The sequence below is a fragment of the Lactuca sativa genome, chromosome 3, assembly GCF_002870075.4.
Source record: "Lactuca sativa cultivar Salinas chromosome 3, Lsat_Salinas_v11, whole genome shotgun sequence".
Lineage (NCBI taxonomy): Eukaryota > Viridiplantae > Streptophyta > Magnoliopsida > Asterales > Asteraceae > Lactuca > Lactuca sativa.
Window position 1 is genome coordinate 112,405,943 of NC_056625.2, and position 9,303 is coordinate 112,415,245.

Sequence of the window (9,303 nt, forward strand, 5' to 3'; positions counted from 1 at the left end):
CGACCTAGGTGGCCTGAAACGACGTTCTTCAGGCGTCGGAAATGTTATGACATTTGTCACCCCATACCTGCCGGTCTAGCTGTTGCATGCAGCTAAGGTGTGGGTTTGTCAGACCCAATATAGATCTATATACAACTATCATGCTCTCCCTCCAGGAGACTCTGGTTACAATGCAGGACTTATTGGTAAAGTGAAGCGAATGTCTCACAAAAGTCATTAACGAATTTACGTGTAATGTAATGAAAATCCCGTTTGTATAAATGTACCCTAATTGTAATGAGTGGGTTATGTAATGTATCATAAACTATACCTATTATAGTTTATCAAAACATGGGTAGTAGTAGTAGTATACATAAACTATACTTAACAAAGTTTATTCAAGTTTTTGTATGTAATGGATGTATTTTGATTACAACAATTTGTTATTCTCTATGTTCTATATATATATATATATATATATATATATATATATATATATATATATATATATATATATATATATATCCATTTGTCAACTTATGCATGTCTATATACTAGGACAAAATGTCATATATTGCAATAAGATATAATCACATAAAGATATACACCTTGCTCAACATGTTACAAGGTGAAGTGAAATTGATAGCATTTTTCTGATGATAACATTTTCTATTACTGTTCTGAGAAAAGTGGAAGAAAATTTATCAAAGATCCAAAACAGAATCCGTAAATTCTGAGAGTTTGGAAAATGAGTCTAGTTTGTTCATAAATTTCCTCATGATTTTTAGTGATCTCCAACATGTGTGAAAAACTCCATAATCACAGACTGGTTCGGATTTGCTCATGAAATGATAGACAGTTTTGTAAAAATCACCATAATTTGTAGAAAAATCGTATGGAGATGTGCAAGTAGCCATTTTCAAGCTAAGAACATGAACTACTTAAGCCTAGTACACTTTTGAAAACTAAAATGTTTAAGTTGACCAAAAAAGTCCATGAATGGAGTCCAACTTTTCTGATGAAAGGTGTTAGAAGAATTTTGTTGTGTTCTTGGTGTCTTAACTTGTATTCCCCCCCCCCCCCCTTAAAACTTAAGAAAGCATGAAAATATAGGGGTATGAACTCAACTTGAGTGATTTCATGGGATGATTGTTGAAGAAGAGAAGTGTTCAACTTAAGAACACTTGGAAGATTGTTTGAAGATTCGAGAATCTAACACCAATGTGATGGAATTTGTGTAAGCAATCTATAATTGGAGTAGAAGGAAGTGTAATAATCACAAGGAAGATGGTGATACTTACCAAATGAAGAAGAAAAGCCTTGGAAAGTGCTTGAAATTCTTGGACTTGAGAGAGGAGAGTTGAGAGAAAAAGGGGTTTGATCTTTTGGTGGAACGAGTGAAAATGAGTGAAGTGTGAGAAATGAGGGTGAGTGTTCCAGCCCTTAGAACGTGGGAATGGCTGGAAAATGATGAGAAAGTACAAGGAAGTGACTAGGTATGGTGTAATAGTGACTGGGGGTTGTACTATGAAGGTATGGGGAGGTTGCTTGTGTCCTTGTCGAAAGGATAAGTCAACACTCCACCTAAATATCTTACCAAAAAGATTTTATTCTTAGGAAATTATTTTCTCCAAAATATAGTTAAAATATGAATATTTAGGGTTTATTATGTTAAAATATGAGTTTAGGTGAAAATCCCGCGTTAAAATCTCGAAAAACGGGCTTAAAACGAAGTTTGGGTCAAAAACCGGCAATCTAGACCGAACCTACGAGGTGCGGCCCTAAGGGAGTGAGAACCGAGAGTGGAGAAGGAAGGAACCGAGAGTAGAAGGGAGGACCGAAGGTGAGAGGGTTCAGTTGTGGCTCGCATCTCGGAACCGAAGGTCAAGTCCTCGGACCGAAGGCGAGAAGAGAAGAGTAGAAGGTCGGCTCGGTTCGGAATGATCAGGGGATCGATATAGACCGAGGGCTCGATCCATTTCGGTTGAGAGGATTTCGGTTCTCAGGAGGTTCGGCTCTAACAGGTTCGGCTCCTAAGAGGTTCGGTTCCTAAGAGGGATTTCGGCTCCTTAAGGCTGTTTTTCACGTAGACTTCCGTTCTCAGGAGATTTTGGGAGAGATTTTGGAGAGATTTCTCATACTTGGAGAGATTTGACATATAGAGAGAGATTTGGGAGAGATTTCACATACTTGGAGAGGTTTGACATACAGAGAGAGATTGGGAGAGATTTCACATACTTGGCGATATTTGACAAACAGAGAGAGATTTGGGAGAGACTTCTCATACTTGGAGAGATTTGGGAGAGATTTAAAATTCTTGGAGAGATTAAAAATGATTGAGAGGTTTCGTTTGTGATCTTTTTGAGTGTCCGGCTTCGCAACGCAAGGTCCGTAAACCCTGTTAAGCCATGTTTAAGGGTCCTACACACTCCCGATGAGTGTGCAATAGTGTTTTATTGGTTTGGTTCATTACTTACCATAGATTTAGGTTAAGGAAATCTAGATTTACGAAATTTTCATTTGATGATTTCTCATTAGAATAGCGAGTTGCATAGTAATTACATAACGTAAACCCTAATATACAACGGTTAACTGAGTTGACCGGTTTGACTTGTTGACTTTGTTTGACTTTGACTTGACCAGAATTTAACTGTTGTCACAAAACGTGATCTCGCCCACACTCACCTCCCTGCCAGGCACATACAAGTATCACAAAGACAACAAGTATAATCTATCATGCACATATCACTACTAGAAAAACAGCCTTTTACGATGCCCAATGCATGTCGTAAAATGCTCAGACGACACGCAAATGCATGTCAAGAAAGGCCATGTCATAACGAGAGACGACACGCTTTTGCGCGTCATCTATAGACGACGCGCATTTACGACGCCCAATTACGACACGCGATTTACGACGCACATTTACGACACGCAATGCTTATCAAGGAAGGCCCTATCATAAAGGAAGACGACACGCATTTGCGTGTTGTAACCTTACAACGCGCATTTACGACTCGCATTGCGTATCATTAAAGGTCCTGTCAAGAAAGGCCATGTCATAAAGAAAGATGACACACATTTTTGCATGTCATAAGTTTAAATGTTTTAAAAATATATATATATTTTTGATAGATTTACTAATTTTCAAATTAAATAACACATTTAAAGTCTCATAATGCAAAATAAAATACTTATATAACAAAACAATCCATTTCATAAAATAAATGTACTAATATTCAAAACAAATCACATTTAATTGTTAGTTTATTAACATCATTCAAACTAGAAAAACAAATCTTCCTAATCCAAATAAGAACAACACGGAAATCCTACACAATAATCATGTTAGTTGTACAATATCAATATCAACTAATTAATAATACACATGGTATGTATGTATGTATGAGAGTGGAATCAAAATGATTTACCAATGAGTGTTTTGTACTACCCTGAATCAAAGTATTTTTGGTGGCCTCAAGGACAGCTCCTAAAGGATACTCCTTCATACACCCACCTGCATATATGCAAATATACATGTACAATATTGAGTATGTCATGGGAAAATTGCTGAAAATAGCAACATACTTTCAATATTGGTAAAGGGGTAAAATATTAATTTGTGGAGTATATTATTTGGCATTGTGACTTTATATATACCTTTCAAGTATGCCAAGATAAGTAGAATTTATAGACTCTATCATCTTCTCAAGCAATGATCTCACCAAATAGTTACCAGCCATTATCTTGGCCTGTTTTTATTTAAAATATATTAATAAATAAATAAATAACATATAACATATTTTAGTTTATTTTATTGACATACGTACCTGACTTTGTAAAAGGTTAAGAACTGCTGAACCCACAAAATTACTTGCTGATGCCTTTTTTATTACTGTTGATAATGCTTGCATTGATCCCATCATTGGTTGCAAATATGTAAAAAGGCAACAAATATGAATCTTGAAACCAAAAAAGAAAAAACTCATCATAGTTTGTAAATATATAAACAAAAAATGAAGTTTATAATAAATTAAATTACCTGACAATAGAACCATAATCCATGTATAGAGAGTCTCCCTATTCGAAATTGATGTTTAAGCTGTGCCACCATGGCTTCATAATCTTAAGAAAAATAATTATTTATTATAATAGCAAAATAGCAAATTCATGGAACCTTGACACTAAAATGTGTTATATTGCTATACTTATCTTACATAGTCCATGATTCCTATTGAATAACTTGACTTGTTATTGTATTAGTGAATTTATCTCACTATAGCTTCCAAAACATAGAATTTGCAAAGTTGTATTATTGTGTATATCAAATACGTAAGAAACTATATCATTATTTATAACTATATGCAGTAAAAACCATCATCTAATAGGCAACATTGAACATAAATATATTACCAAAAGAAGGGCCCTTAGTGTAGCAGCAAAGGCATGGTTAACTAATCCAGACTTGAACTGTTATCTTGATTCCACAAATTGATTGATAATCAAATAGCTCTTGCATAAAGGGAATATTCTTTTCGATGATTCCTGCATTTTCTTGCAACATTTATTTCCCAAAAGTGAAAAGAGTTCCATGAAGTTATAGATACATAAATATGTGCATCTATGTATGTATAATTGTATATGTGAATATTCTTTACCTGGAGTGCCAAATCCATAGATCCGTCAACATTGAAGATAATAGAGTTATCATTCCCTCCAACTCTATTGATAGAAATATATGGTCCCTCAATTCCAACTAAAGCAGATAGAAGATCATCAATTACAATCAGTTCCTGCATGTGTTGAAGCATTATCACAAAATCTTCACTTATCTTTACTTTAAAATGATATTCTATAGTAACTTGTTTCTAGGTTTCAAAATTGGCACTAGTTTAAAAGGCCAATAATTGCACAAGGAAGCATAAAAACAATTGTAGCTGGACCTGAACAGAAGCATTGTAGCAACCTATCGGCTTCTCAGATTCCAATCTGTACAAAACATACCACCAGACCTGGAAGGCTGCCCTGGCACATAAGAACTGGTTGAAAATGAAATCTTTTTGTCCAACACATTCACACGCATTGATTATTGGATACCTGTTGATAAGATTAAGAGGAGAAAAGTTTTACTTGCCTCTTCATGTGCATACTGATCTGCCTAAGAGGTAGAGGAAGGGCCTGCATTATATTGATGTTGATATTCATTTTCCAAGCCCCCATTTGCATGCCTAACCTCGTTATTATTTGCCAAACCAAATAAATAATATCCTGATTATAAAAAAATAAATAAAAAAAAAAGACATTTTTAATTCAAAGTAAGTAAAGTAACCTAAAATTTTGGATTGGTGTTCTAAGCTAAAGTGTGTGCTAGCATTCGAGTCTGCTCCATAGCAGCCAAAGATGGAATGTTTACACCTGCCATTCGGTCCACAGATGTCATCTGCGTTTTCTCTTGAAATCAATAACATAATAATTAATAGTAAGTAAACATTCAATTATTTTTTTTAATTATTGAAGTGAAAGAGCTCACTGACATGCTAGAATTCAGATGCCCACATGAATCCTTTCTCAATTTTCTTCAACTGATTTATAGATGGGAACCTCATGATTGTGTGGACAAAGAGCTATCACTGCAGGCATGAGGCAACACAGTCACTATTACAATCCTGCATAATAGGCGTGAGTAGAGAATAAAAGAAAAACATGTTGCAAGCTGGCCATGTTATCATAGAAGTCTGATTACCAGGATGTTATGGTTTTTTAGGTATTTTTTATTTAAAATAATTAACTTACAGAAAGAGATGAATGTGAATATGAATAAATATTAGTATTTGTGTTATGTTTGTTAGTTTCAGTCTACAACATATGTATACCTTTTGTGCTTCACTATCCACCCAGGCAAATGTGAGTCTTTTTTCCTTCAATGTTGACATGGCAGCTTGGTGTTGGTCAACTTGATTTACATTTTCACCATCTGATAGTATCTCTTGGACCCTATGCATGTCTTTAACAATATAATATATATAATATTATTCTTTAAAGAAAAGAAATAAAAGACTATTGTTTTATGAATTAAGATAAGAATCTTACTTCACGCATTTTAGGGAGTCTGTGCTTTGTCTTCCAATAAGAACAACAAAATACCAAACTGTGGTGTTATTTCCAGCATGTGAATAGCCTTTTGGATCACAACCAAGCTCCATATATGTAACACTTCTTAATTGGGGAAGCACTACTGAAAAAATAAATAATTAAATATCATATTAGGTGTGAAAAATGACAAAAATGATTTATGCATCTTCATGTTTATTTTGTTCCATGACATCAATAAGTCTTGAATTGTTGATTGAGCCATGGTAGACTACAGGTTTGACGCCGGGGTCTCTTAGAATAACAATGATAGGAGCTTCTTCGACACTAAATCTGAAATTATTATTATATATAATTTAAATTAATCACTAATTTAAACCATTGTTAAGGAGAGAGTTTATGGAAATTACCAAAGCGTCCCTAGAGTAGTAGAAATACGAGGTAAGCTTAGTATGGTTGTTGCAAACCAACCAGTAATAACATCAACAGACAACTCTTCGGTGTACCTAGAAAATTGAAAAAGTTGCAGACAATGCATGTATATCTAGAAAATTGCAGAAGTTTACAACCAAAACATGAAAACAAAAAGAATTGAAGAGAAAAAATGATGATTTGTGATTCAAAGTTGCAGACATGCATGTATATCTTGATTATTTCACTACAACACTGCAAGTCAACTGATATATTGACTAAAGATAGTCCAATCTCATTAGAGCAGATTCTTGTCTCTTCCAATCAAATCTTTGAGCTAGGGTTCTTTAGTCCAGGTAGTTCCACTAACCTATATCTTGGTATATGGTTCAAAAACGTCACTCCAAAAAAATTTATATGGATTGCAATCAGAAAAAATCCACTCTTAGTTTCTGACACTAATTCGACCCTAACAATTGACAACAATGGGAACCTGAGAATCCTAGATGATGACCAAAAAATTGTTTGGTCAACAAGCATAAAAGTCCAGTCAAATGAAAAAATTGCAAAGTTTACAGACACATGATGTTTTGCTCTTAACGATACCATCTCAGGGTTGACTTTGTGGGCGAGTTTTGACTATCCTGGTAACACTCTGTTATCAGGCGTGAGGCTGGGAACATCTGGAAAAGATCTAATGACATCATGGAAGAGTTAAAATGATCCAATCCCTAGAGATTTTGTTGTTGGACTTTATGAAGATCAGCCACCACAAGCTTTCATATGGCGTGGTTCAAAGGCGTATTGGAGAGGCGGGCCATGGGATGGAGGGAAGTTTATAGGTATACCAGAGCAGCAGGCTGTGTACTCAATTCAAATGACTATCATGCCATAGAAGTTTTGGAACGAATCAACATAGCGAGACTCCACATCTGTAATAATAATCGATCGATAGAGTTTCTACATAAGTTGCAGGTGATCAAAAATAGCGGAAATCAGGAAATGTAAATTGTACCTTTAGCGAGATTAGGGTAAAGTTGGCCATCACGAGTTAGAGCCATCATCACCTGTGGGAGACCTAGGGAAGCTAATCGCCTCTATCCACCTGCCAAAAAAGTGAATCGTCTTCCCGTAAGTTTTCGCCGCTTTCTCCCAATCTTGCCGCTCAACCGGACCAGGGACGCCGGGAAGGAAAAGGACGTCGCTCTTCACCTCATACTCGTGGATGTGCCACATCGGCTTTTTCGAATCCGGCAAGGTTAAGAACAATTTTTCTGTTACGATGTATTCACTCCGATTAACCGGGCATCAATGACTGGACGATCGTAGATCAAGCACTGTCTCATATCCTCGTTTTGACGGAGACGGAGACGGCGGCATAAATGGAAGCGAGATATCACAGCACAAAATAGAGAGAGAGGGGAGGGGGGAGAGAAAAGAGTCGAATGAGTGTTTAAAAAAACCCTAGAAATTATCCCAATGATTTTGTGATATATGAGTTGTTGAGGTGTATAGCAGAGATGGTATCGTGATTAGGGTTTGCAGAGAGAAGGGAAGAAGAGAACGAAGGGGATCTTGAAGCGGGGTATTAAAAAATTTAAGAATTTTGAGGGGATTTCATTTCCCCCTTTCAAGAACACGCGTTTTAGTAAAATCATAATGCGACATTCACAGAAGACGCACATTTTAGATAAAGTGCCCTCCGTGTTTTTATTTTTTTACATGAGACACTAATTTAAGGGCACGCAATAATGCGTCACCTAAATCCTTAAATTTTTTGAAGAGACGACACTTTTTTGATGTCACTCGATTTTGCGTAACATAAATCGATGAGTGTCGTGGTTTGCGTGTCTTAAAAGGGTCTTTTTCTTGTAGTGTATAAATCTTCCTCGGGCTTGCCCCGGCATCGGACCCTAGTCCGGAACCTATCGTACCAACTAGGGGTGTAAGTGAAACAAGCCAACTCGTGAGAAACTCGAGACCGACTCGGAAAATACTCGAAATTGACTCGACCTTAATCGAGCCGAGCTCGAGTACTAAAATACTCAGCTCGTAAAACTCACGAGCTTAGTCAAACTTAGTGCAATTTACATATATGTCATTTCTTTAGAATTGTTCATTTATAACATATATGTCATTTCTTTATAACTATTCATTTATGACATATATGGTTCATGTTATATTGATATTAGGTGATTAATAGTGGTTTTTTTTTGTAGTTTGGACATTTTCATGTGGAATGTTTAATATTTCTTACTCAATTTAATGATTTTGAATTTTATTTAATATCAGTCGAGCCGAGCTTGAGACTGTTGAATATTTCACGAGCCTGAGTTCGAGCTTAAAATCAAGGCTCGAGTCGAGTTCGAGCTGAGTTTTGAGCTCAAGTATTTTAGTTGAGTCGAGCTTCGAGCTTGGTAGTACTCGGCTTGACTCGGCTCGTTTACACCCCTAGTACCAACACATGCAAGAATCACAGAGACCTCTAGCATACTAAAATTCCTCAGGCCTCGCCCAGAATTGGATTGTAATCCGGAACATATAACATATAATGCCTAGGGTTAAACCCCGGGTCTTCCTACTATACATAAACATAATGAGTCGACATTATGGCCTTAGACCCATACACACAGTGAGGAGACTCACCTTGCACTGCTGAAGTCTTGCTGATACTTCGCTGGCTGCTAACTGGCAATTCCTCGAACTGTTGCTCCTTCGGCTCCTTGAGCTATCAGTAACAACATGACACTTAGTCCTAAAATGTCCTCAAAGTCAAACTAGATCAACCTTGGTCAAACTAAAAGTCAACGGTCAAAGTCAATG

At 36.2% G+C, this 9,303-nt stretch overlaps 1 long non-coding RNA gene across 7 annotated transcripts; it reads right to left on the bottom strand.

Moving 5' to 3' along the window:
• Positions 1-2,483: 2,483 nt before the first annotated feature.
• Positions 2,484-8,094, bottom strand: LOC111885838 (uncharacterized). 7 transcript variants are annotated; one of them, XR_006189336.2, is made up of 15 exons: positions 7,496-8,094; positions 7,087-7,412; positions 6,480-6,575; positions 6,070-6,402; positions 5,853-5,983; positions 5,514-5,609; positions 5,309-5,419; positions 4,923-5,207; positions 4,638-4,772; positions 4,393-4,524; positions 4,022-4,104; positions 3,810-3,941; positions 3,640-3,731; positions 3,411-3,496; positions 2,484-2,668 (listed from the first exon to the last, which is right to left on the bottom strand). It is a non-coding gene; the product is annotated as an uncharacterized LOC111885838 (long non-coding RNA). The 7 variants fall into 7 exon arrangements; XR_002848235.3 differs by lacking the exon at positions 2,484-2,668 and adding an exon at positions 3,175-3,311; XR_002848234.3 differs by lacking the exon at positions 2,484-2,668 and having other exon boundaries at positions 3,293-3,496; positions 5,309-5,394.
• Positions 8,095-9,303: the final 1,209 nt, after the last annotated feature.